Here is an 11566-nt window from a genome sequence, read left to right as displayed (position 1 = left end):
AATATTTTTGAGAGAAATTGCCATGCCAGAAGTGATATAAGGCACAGAATGTTGCCACGATGGAAGATGAGACTGTTTGCCCATTTCCTAGGGCATTTTCTATGCACATAATTTCTCAAACAACCTGATAAGCCCTTATAATATTAGAATTCACCGTAACGTTCCTGAGGACAAACTCAACTTGCACAATTCCTCCAAGGTCAAAAAACACAATCAACATCACCTGATTTTGGACCTTGATTGACATGCATTTTCACATGAAAACTGGGTGGTTCCCACTGAGAACTATGAACCTTGGTCTCAGGATCATAACTAGGTTTTATCTCCCATGATGACATTTCTTAAAAATCTGGAATCTGAGGCAGCACAAATGCACAACTGAGGTAGGGTAGAAGAAATGAAAGACAGAAGAGCAGAGAGACAAGGAAACCATAGCTAAACCTTGTACTTTAAGAGCACTGCAGCTTCCCAGTCTCCCGCCTCTCGCTTCCCCTGGTGAGACTTAGGACTTCCGCCCTACCAGGCCCCCGCACCCCACATTCCTCAGGAATCCGGGAAGTCCAGAAATGGTCTTAACTAAGAAAGTGAGGAGCAGAAGCCCGATCCGAGGGGAAGGGGCGATGAAGGGGCGGGTGGACGAGTCGCCTGTTGTGGAACGGGCCACACCCTCTGGGCGGGGCCACCCCCAGCTTCTCCCTCCTCAGGAGAGGCGCGCGTGTCCCCAGCCCGGCTCCCTTCTCCGGGTGTGTCCCGATGGGGCAGCGACCCTGCTACAAGAGGGTGGTAAGGGCCTGCTCTCCGCCTGGGGTGGGGACCCTCAGACGCGCCCAGTGACAGCCTGTCCCTCCCTCCCCCCTCTCTCCCGGGGGCCTCGGGGAATCCAGCCTTGCCCTTCCTCAGCCGCTGACCCTTTGCACTGCCCCCGGGCCGGTGCTGCCCTCTGGCCATCTGGGGATACAGGGCCGGCGGGGGCTGCAGGGCGGCTCCGGCCGGGAAGTGTCGCGGGCCACCCCAGGAAAGGCGCCTGCCTGCGTGGGTCCCCGAGGCGGTGGGCCTGGAGCCAGCTGGGGACCTGCGGCGGCAGCAGCTTCTGTGCAGAGGACCCAGCGCGGGAGGATCTGACCACGCCAGGCTCGTTTCTGTGCTCAAGGGAAACGGCCCATTTCGGGGCCTTGCCTGTTCCTCTCCTTGGCTGGGGCTGCAGCCGCCTCCCTCGCTGGCCCGGCCACCACGGCGCCCTCACAGGCCCTGCCCGGCTCCCCAGGCCCGGGCAGCGGGAGCGGACGTCAGGGGGAGAGGCGGCTGCGCCGGGGCTGCAGTGGGGCTCACGCCGCGCGGGGCTCCCGTCGGCCCCAGGCCCGGCCCCCCGCGCGGGCCCACACTTTCGCGGGCTTCTGTCTTGGCGCCTGGGACCCCGACCCCGACCCCACCGGACGGCGCCGCTCAGCCCCACCCCGCGCTGCCGCCGGGCGCCCTCAGCAGGAGCTGTCACCAGGGCTCAGCCCGGGGCCGTCTCCTCTTCGTGTTTTATCCACCCCGCCGACCCTCTCCACACCACTTTCCCCGGTGTAGCTGGAGCCCATCTCCCCCAGGACAACTGCCTTGACCCCTCCCTGCTCCCTGGTCCTGAACAGAGGCTGCGGCTGAGCTTTATCGAGGCCACCAAGTGACTTCTGCCCAAAAGAGAGACCCAGAGCTGGGTAAGCAGGATACACAGCGGTGTCGGAAGGCAAAGGTGATCGCCAGTCAGAGCGGCCGTTAGGCAGGCAGACCGGTAAGCCGGGGACCACCTGTTCGTACACGGCGGAATACTATTCAGCCACAAAGAAGAGTGAAACAACATTTGCAGGAACAGGGATGGAACTTGAGATCATAACATTCAGTGAAATAAGTCAGGCCAAAAATTAAAATGTTATTCATGCAAGAGAAACCCAGGATATATATAGAAGAGTAAAGTGAAGAAGAGACGGCAGGAAACAGACAGATTTTTGGAGGTGGGGGGTGGGGCAGGGAAGGCTGAGGGGGGTGGAAGATGAAGTTATGGTACACACTTCCATCCCGGGGGACATAACCACTACATACTGCAAATGTACACTGATGGAATGTTAAAAGGAAGGGTTGGCAGCATAGAATAAAACTAATCCAAAAAAAGATGCAAAGAAGGGTTAGCCAAGTGTGGCAGTGCAGGGCTGTCCTCCCAGGACCCTTGGAGGCTGAGGCAGGAGGTTCACAAGTCCGGGGCCAGCCTGGACAATTTAGTCACCGAGCGAGACCCTGTCTCAAAGTGATAAAAGAGAGCTGGGGATGTAACTTAGCTCAGTGCAAAGGTCCTGGGTTCAATCCCCAGTACTGCAGCAAAACAAAACGCCCCCCAAACAAAACCAAAGCAAGGCCTGATTGGAGTGAAGATGTTCCCGCGCTGGCTGGCCAACGTGTGTGTCGTGTCGCCTCCGCTGCATCTGCAGACCAGGGCAGTGCGGGAGGCGGGGCTGCGGTTCCTCCCCTGCTCAGCCCGAGCCACTCAAGGGGCGGGGGAGGGGGGTGGGTGCGGGCTCGGACCCTCTGCGTTGGCCGCGCGGAGCCGCGCACCACGGGGAAACTGAGGCCCTGCTACGGCAGTGAGCGCCGGCCTCTCCCGCCGCTGTGCCCGGACAGCGCCTCCACAGGACAGGCCCGGTCGGGACGCCGGGGCGGCCGCGCGAGGCCCCACAACTGCCGGCTCCGCCTGGGCCTGGCGTCGCTCTGCAGCCGGCAGATGGACCCCGGGAGTCCGTGGCGCAGCTCCACTGGCTAGGCCTGCTTTTCCTTTTCCTCCCTCCTCCTCCTTTTTGCTTTAACGGGCAGGAAAATTAGAGTTACACAGAGAAATATCTTTGTTGCTAATACCATGCTCCGCACTGGTTTTTCTGCTGCTGTGAAAATGTCTAACTCTGGGGCTGGGGACAGCTTTGGGGTAGGCCACTTGCCCAGCAGCACTGGGCCCTGGCTTCGATTCCCCAGCACCAGGGAGAAAGTTTCCTTATTTATTTATTATACTGGGAATCGAACCCAGGGGCTCCTGCATGCTAGGCAAGTACCCTACGACAGAGCCACAGCCCTGCTGTAGTCAGGGTTTGGGCAAGGGAATACAGTGAGTACGGGACACATAACTGATAGGACTACTGGGTGATATTTACCCAAAAAAGTCAAATACAGAGGAGGGCAGGAGAGTAGCTACCCTCTAGAGGCCCAAGGAATCCAGCCGAGGGCCTGGATCCCAGCAGTGTCCCACACAAGTCCAGCTGAAGGCTTGGAGTCCAAGGCAGTGTCCTCCACGAGTCCAGCCCGTGGCCTGGAGCCCACGGCAACGTCTCAGGCTCGTCTGTATCGAGGATCTGCACCCGGAAGGCCCAAAGGCCAGTGGTGGAAGCCTGAAAATCTGTGCTGATGGGATGAAGGATGTGTGCCACCAGGCTGAGGAAGCTGCACTGGAGCCTGGAGTGATGCTCACGGTGAAGATCAGAGCTCCCCTGAGGAGGACAGCAGCCGCTCCCAGGGACAGGGAGGCCCCCAGCTCTTCCTCCCCTGAGAACAGCCAAGTTCGAATCACAAAAACCATCCGCAGCAAGCTTCTCCTAGAAAATCAGTAGCTGGGATTTTCCCCTCCTGTTTTCTTTTTTTTTTGGTACTAGGGATTGAACTTGGGTCTTTCCACTTGTGAGGCAGGTGGCAGAACCACTGAGCCAAATCCCCAGCCCTCCGGTCCTCTTTTTATGGCTACTGGCAACAATCCTCAGGTGGATCCTCCATGCCCAGACCAGGCTGATTCAGTTCAGCTGGGTGTTACAAGTTGCCCATTCGTTAATGCACCACAACCCCTACCCCATATTTTAATTTAAAAGGAACTTACCAGCCAGGCATTGTGATATATGCCTAGCATTCTGGGAGGCCGAGGCAGGAGAATTGGAAGTTCAAGTCCAGCCTGGGTAACTTAGTGACTTAGCAAGATCCAGTTCCAAATAAAAAAATAAAAATAAGTTCTGGTTCTGTAGCTCACTGTGAAGGCCCTGGTTCAATCCTCAATACTGAAAAAAAAAAAAAAAAAGAAAAGGCATTTTCCAATTCCACATTATGACACCAATTCTTTTTTCTTTATTCCTTCTGTCCTTCCTCCTCTTCTTCTTCTTCCTCCTCTCCTTCTCCTTCTCCTTCTTCTTTTGGATGTGTGTGCTATTAGGGGCACCAGAGGTGGTCTACCCCTGAGCTACGTTTGCAGCCTTTTAATGTTTTTAAAATTTTTATCTCGAGACAAGGTATCACTAAATTGCCTAGATTGGTCTTGAACTTGTGATCCCCTGCCTCAGCTTCTTCCATAGCTGGGATTGCAGGCATGCAGTCCCACTGGGGCTGGCCTCTACCTTCGGTATCTACCTATCTATCACGTGTCTATCAGTCTGCCTACCTACCATCTGTTTTTCGATGGTCTACCTACCCGTTACCTACCATCTGCTATCTGTCATGGAGGCTGGTGCCAGGTGTGTAAAGCTGGGTGTCTGAGGGCGCTCGAGGACACCTGAGCACCAGACTCTGTCATCTAGCACAGGTGCACCACGGAGTTTGCTACAACAACGAAGTCAGCATGGACAACCACGCGGTACACATGGCTATGCAAGGTCTCCCAGTACGTTTTGTCTCACTGTGCCTTAGCTAAGCTGATAAACAACTACTATAAGTTCTGTGCTGGAAATTAAAGTTTGGTTCCTGCTTTCTTGTGATGTGTGCTCCACGAGTGTTCTTTTCTTTGGGAACCTCGCCTGACTGGGCCTCCCTTCAGCCCATGCCCCGACATCCATGTAACCTTCTAAATGTCTATTGTCTATCTACCTGCTACCTGTCATCTATATACCATCTATCTGTCTATTATCTATCGTCTATTTATCATCTATATATCATCTGTGTGTCTATTAGCTATCTGCCTGTTATCTATCCCTCATCTCTCTGTCATCTATCTGCATACATTTTCACTCTACCGGTCACCCAATCTTCTAGGCAGAAGAAAGCATGGCTCATGCCATGCTCGGAGGGAAGGAAGGTCAGACTCTGTCAGATCAGGTAGGATTAAGACATGGGCATTAGCTTTCTGTCACTGTGACAAAATATCGGAGATAATCCACATACAAGGAGGGAGGCTTATTCAGCCTCCCAGAGCGCTGTGATTATACCCTGGCCCACCTTTCTTCTTTTAAGCTGATTAACTTAGATCTTTTTATCCCAACGTGGAAAGCTGGTGAACATACTGCCGTGGTCTGGATACCCAGCTGTACAGCTATTCCTTTACAAAGTCATTGTCCTTTGTCTACAATGTATGAAATCATCATGCTTTGGTCTCACTCCTGTGGGGGTCCCCCTGTCCAGGAAGAATAAACAAAACTTTTATGCTTTTCTCTTGTTAATGAGCTGTTGTATTAATAGGGTTCCTAGGTTCAGGCAGAGAGCTCAGAGGAGAACTGAGGGGAACCTAGCTTGGTGGCTCACAACTGTCATCCCAATGCTCCAGGAAGCCGAGGCAGGGGGATCCCAAGTTCAAAGCCAGCCTGGGCAATTTAGTGATTTACCAAGACCCAGTCTCAAAATAAAAAATAAAAAGACTGGGAATGTAGCTCTGTACAAATGCCCTTGTTACACACACACACACACACACACACACACACACACACACACTCAGAAGAAAGGAAGGAAGGAATAAAGAAATTGAAAGAAAGAGATGAGGATGGGGTGTGTGGAGGGCCCTGTGCCCTGAGTCTCTGCCCTCTGGGCTGCAGCTGCCTTCTGGAAGGCGGAGGAGGATGCGCATCCACCAGCTCCACTCCCTGGGCTCCTTCTCCTCTGGACAGCTCCACGGTTGCTGCCAGGATGCACACATTGCACTGCTGCCAGGCTCGTCCTCCAGGTGTCAGGGACGTCCGTGCCTCCAGAGCCCCAGTGGGTGGAAGCGGGTGCTCTCGGGAGCTGCTGGTCCCGGCTCCTCCAGTCCTGGCCAGCACACCCACGGTCCTGGACTCCATCCTGTGCTTGGGGCCACCGTGAGTGGTCACAGGGTTGTCCAGCATGTGGGACACTTGGTGACCACTGTCCCCGAGCAGCATGAGACAGGATGGGACTGCTGATGTATGCAGCTGCTCCGGTTTCCTTTGTGCTCCCGGCAGATCCTGTCTGGCCCCCAGCCTTCCATTCTCCCAGGACAGGACCTGAGAGAGGATGGGGAAGGGATGTTAGTGACCCAGTGAGTCAGGACTCAGCTCCACCCAGGTCCCGAGGTGGCCCTGCGTGTGTAGGAGCGTGTGCCACCAGGGCCATGCATGTCAGAGCCGGGTCAGCCCCTCTCAGTGTGCACAGGTCCAGCCTGACTGGCCTGAGCCGGCCACAGCAGCAGTGGGGGAGAAGTGGCAGGGAAATCACCCCAAATCTGTGGCTTCCTGTCAGATGGAGGGAGGCAGAGAAGAGAGGAGGGCGTCGGTGGCCCTTGCAGGCTCCTGTATGGTTTGGCACCCAGACCTGGCCTTGCCTCGGGCTGCACACTGACACCAGCGCGCTGGGCCGGACCCTACAGAGGCGCCAACAGACAGGTCAGAAGACCCCGTGGAGAGGCGACTCCCAGGGTTTGCAGGGTTTATGTCCAGTGTGCAGCTGAGGCTTCAACGTTATGCTCTGAGCAGTGACCCGGGGCCTGGATAGTTGGGATCACCGGGAAGCACAGCCCTGGGCCGCCTCTGGATACCGTGGCACATTTGTACCGATGGCCACATGGCGTGAGAGATCCGCCACTTCTGCTGGGGACACACGCTGAGGGCACCCGGGCACTGCTGGGCTGTGGGTGGTCAGCATAGCCACCACACAGACTGCGGCTTCCCACGAGAGCTCCCGGGCCATCGTGCATGCTGTGGGAGGCGAGGTGGCCCAGGGCGAAGCCAGGGCAGCAAGGGGCCCTCTGGGCAGCAGCCACAGGCGGGGGGAGCCGGAGCGGGAGTCTGGGTCCGCATGAGTCGGCCCCAAATGTGCCTGTGTGGTGGGACAGAACACAGATGCGGTCTCCCCTCCCACACAGCCCCCAGGAGTGACAGGACCAGGGGCCTGTCCCACAAGCCTGCAGCACGCTGTTAGGGCCTTCAGCCTCCCAAACTGTCAGCTAGATAAACCGCTTTTCTCTATAAAGTGAGCTGCCCCCAAGTGTTTCGTTGTAATAACAACGAAAAAGAATAATCGAAGGGCGTACAATGATGGTCCCCTGAGCCGCTGTCAACCGTGAATCTGTCAGGGAGGTGGAATTAGGGTCACTCAGCAGTGACCTTCAGGGAGGGACAGCATCCGGGGTCCCCCAGGCCTGACAGTGAGGGAGAAGAGGGTCAGGGTGACTTGGCGCAGAAAGGACTCCGGGGAGGGACATGGCCCAGGCTGGGACGGGGCTCCCAGAGGCCACCTGCTGGGCGGCGCCCAGAGCGGCTGGGGCCGGAGTCCGGCAGAGTGCTGCGCAGAGGACACGGGCACCACGAGGGCAGCAAAGAGAGCGAAAGCCGCCCAGTCACTCTGTGCACTGCGGAGTAAACGGTGGGAAAGGGCGCAGCGTTTAAAGAATTGCGCCATCGCCCAGTGGAGGAGGTGGAATTCGCAGGAGACCCAGCTTCTGCAGAGCCTCGTCCTGGAGCCCAGCAGCTGCGACAGAGAGGGCCGTGGGATGCACAGGGCACTGTCGGGAGGGCTCCGGAAACTGCCTCGGATGTGCGGGTGGGGGTGCCTGGCACGGACCGGGAGGTGTGGCGACTGCCAAGCTGCCCACGGGCTTCTGCCCAGCATCATTTGCAGTTTTTTGTTTTATTTACTCATGTTTTTCCCCCAGTTCTGGGCCTTGAGCCCAGGGCCTTCACAGTCAGCTACATCCTCACCCTTTCTATTTTTCATTTTGAAACAGGGTCTTGCTAAGTTTGTCATTCTCCTGCCTCAGCCTCCTGAGTGCTGTGATCGCAGGTGTGTGCCACCATGCCAGCTCCCCCAGAGCCCCCTCTGGGATGGCAGTCAGCCGACCGTTCCCACGCTGACCGAAGCTGCTGTGGAGCGCCACGCTGAGGTCTGACCAGGGCTGCCGGAGCTCCCTGCAGCAGTGGCGGGTTGCAGTCTCCACCCTGCCTCGCCTGCTCCTGGTGCAGCTGGAACTGCTACCACTCCTTGGCCTGCGCCTGCAGTTCCATAGCCACAGCGTTGCCTGGCTGCCATGGAACAAACGGAGGCCGCTGGCCGCCTCTGCCACCTGGGGAGATCTCGGTGTCAGGCGAGCCTGGCCTCCTGGCCACACAGCAGAGAGGGTGGACGGGGCACCATGCCATCCAGGGTGTGGAGGGACGGAAGGGGACCCAGGGCTGTGGGCAGCAGGAGGCCGGAGAGGATTCTAATGTGTGGACTTCCCAAGATGCCGGCTTCCGGGCCAAGGTCTTGGTGCCCACAAACTCTCAGGTTCTGTCTGGATTTCGGAGTTCAGAAAACCCCCAGACACCTCCGCTGCCTCATGGGAGCAGGGCTGCCCAGCCCTGTCCTGAATCGTCTTTGTGGCTTTCACAGTTCAGGGTTTCTCAGTGTGGATTTGCTCCCCTCTCTCTAGCTTTTCGGTTTGAGGGAGTTTGGGGTCACTGAGTGCTGGAGCCCGGCCTGGGTTTCAGTTCTCTGTACCCTACGGAAGTGAGTGTTGAGTACTAACCAGAAAGCAGAGGTGATTTTCCTCAGGGTACAGCAGTGAACTTTGATGCTCTGTGTTCTTTTCATGAATGATATGCAGAGAATGACTGGGTTCTTTTGTGACCAGACTGTGTTGGTTTTGATGTTCTCATGTGCACAGTGAAGATTTTCTGTGTGCTGTTTTTTTTTCTTGACCTGTTTTCATTCATGATTAAAATAGTTTTCCAAACTCTGCAATGCCATTTGGACGCAGCTGTGTACTTTCATTTCACTTCTGGGATTGTTGATGGGAAGAGCTGAGCCCAGGGTGGTGGAGGAGAAGCCACCCGACCCTTGCGACATCAGTGGGACGTTTCATTGGCAGCCCAGGCTGGAAATCCCGGCTGTTTCCCCCTAAGCCTCCCACAGCTCTGCGTGGTGTTCAGAGAATTTCTCACTGCTTTCCCTCATTCCACGTGCACCTATGTGAATGGCTTAAAATAAAACAGTGGATCCCAGCACGCTCTGACCAGCAGTGGAGTGACTCTGGTCCTGCATGGTGGGGAAGCTGCCTGGCCTCCCTGCACCTCATGTCCTGCAGCACCCAGAGCCAGCACCTCGTGAGGACACTGGGCTGTTTCCCTGTCTTGGCTACTGCGAATAATGCTGTGATGGGCACAGGTGCACCGATACAAAGTGTAACTGAAGAATACCATGAATATTTAAATGAAAAATAGCTATTACATCCAGGGGTGGTGATGCATGCCTGTAATTCTAGCACTGGGCAGGCTGAGGCAGGGGGATTACCTCGAGTTCAAGGGAGCCCGAACTACATAGTGAGACCCTGTCTCAAAAAAAAAGTTATTACAGTAAAAGACACATTGCTGTTGATCACCTCAAAATCCTCCCCCTCACTTCAAACACACTTATCCCACCTTTCTTGCCACCTTCTGAAGCCCTCTTTCCTGCGTGTCACTAGAACATTGCATTTTTGCAGGAAGAGCAACAATGGAAGAGCCTGCAAAGTTTTGGCTTTGGAGAGCTTGGTTGCTAAAAGATTAGCATTAAAAAGAAGCTAACTACTTTGCATCAGGGCAGTAGGAAGGGTACCTTGAGAGTACCTCAGAGAGCAGCCAGACCCCACTGTTCAAATGCTCAAAGGTGCAAAACCATGAAGCTTTCATTTGAGAAGAGAGCCGCTGGGCTTCCTCCTCTAGAAGGACATCTAGGGAATTGGGTCCTAGGGAACTGGTTCCTTGGAATTCATTCACAGTGCTCAGCTGTCCAGAGGCCTCCGCATCCATGATCCCAGGAGGCCTGACTACTGCTCGAGTTGGTCCCAGACCTTGGCATTGTCCATGTAATCCTGTCCTTGTAGGCATGCAGAAGGCAAGAGTTGTTGGGTCATGGAGGCTTCCATGCAGGTTTTAGAAGAAGCCCTGGGAGGCAGGGCAGTGTGCCCCCAAGAGAGCAAGAAGCTGGGAAAGTGAAGCTGAAAGCTCAGTGGAGACCCCAGGATGTTGAAGAAGTAAAATATGTGGAACATATGCTGAGGAAAGTTGCAGGCAGTGAGCAGAGTCACACCAAGAAAGAGGCCGTGAGGATTGCAGCCAGCAGTGCCACTGGGGCAGAGCTCTCTGGAGCTCACATGTCACCACAGCCTGCCTGGGTGCTGGACACTGGGCTACAGGATTTAATGTTTGCCCTGCTGGGTTTTGGTCTTGCCTTTGTCCCCTTCCTTTCTATGCCCCTACTTCTCCCTTTTGGAATGGGAATGTTTACTCTGTGTCATTGTATGTGTCTAACTTTCTTTTTTATTTTTATAGGGGTTCATGGCTAAGAGTTTGCCTTGAGTCTCAGAGGAGACTTTGGACTTGAACTTTACAGCCATGGCTCTGTTACTCTGGAGCTAGGTCTGCTCAGGTTCTGTGTCTATGGTTTGGATCACATGGCTTTTTTTGCTGTAGAGTTGATTGAGTTCTAACATATTTTGGAATTAACCTCTTGTCTGATACGTGCTTTGCAGATATCTTTTCCAGTCAGTTGGCTGTCTCCCCTTGATGGTTTCCTTTGTGTGCAGAGCCCTTGTTCCACTGTTCATTTTGGGCTTTGCCACCTGGCCTCTTCATGAGGACCCGAAAACCCTGGCCCAGGCCAACGTCCAGGGCTTCTCTGCCTTCTGGGGTTTTTATAGGCTCAGACCTTCTGCTTAGGTCTTTAGAAATTTTTAGCTGATTTTTGTATGTGGTGTAGATAAGGGTCCACATCGCTCCTCTGGGTGTGAAAATCCAGTTTTCCTGAAACTGTTCAGAGATGAGAATTCCTTCCTCACAGCATGGTATCTTCTTGGTGGCCTTGTTGAGAGTTAGCTGACCACTTGTGCTTGGGTTTATTTCTGGGCGTTCTGCTATGATCCTTGGCTCTGGGTATCTGTTTTTATAAAGGAATGAATTTTCAGTGAGCATAAAATTTGAGCTGGGTGCAGTGGCACAGGCCTGTAATCCTGTACTCTGGAGGCAGAGGCAGGAGGATTTTGAGTTCAAGGCCAGCCTGGGTTATATACTGAGCTCAAGGGCAGTGTGGACTACGTAGTGAGTCCCTGTCCCCCACACCCCCCATAAATGAAACTTCTTCTAGCTTGCCCCCTGTCCCTATTGCCTGGTCGTGCCAGTGGCTCCTCTCTTCCTCAGCCCATCTTCCTGGCTTGCTCTCCTACCTCAGATCTGAGTCCTTGCTCTCCTTCCCCGGTCCCAGGTGACCTTCACAGCCTCTTTGTGGGCTCTCGATCTACAGTCATGCCCTGATGTTGCCAGGAGCAGGTGCCCTGTTCCTGAGAGCCTTCTGGATGAAATTCTGTGACAGAGGCCAAGTCCTGGCTGCCAGG

The sequence above is a fragment of the Heterocephalus glaber genome, unplaced genomic scaffold, assembly GCF_053883595.1.
Source record: "Heterocephalus glaber isolate CG9 unplaced genomic scaffold, H.glaber_assembly_v1.0 deba00001466, whole genome shotgun sequence".
In the NCBI taxonomy this organism is placed as follows: Eukaryota; Metazoa; Chordata; class Mammalia; order Rodentia; family Bathyergidae; genus Heterocephalus; species Heterocephalus glaber.
Note: the sequence above shows the minus strand (reverse complement) of the source record.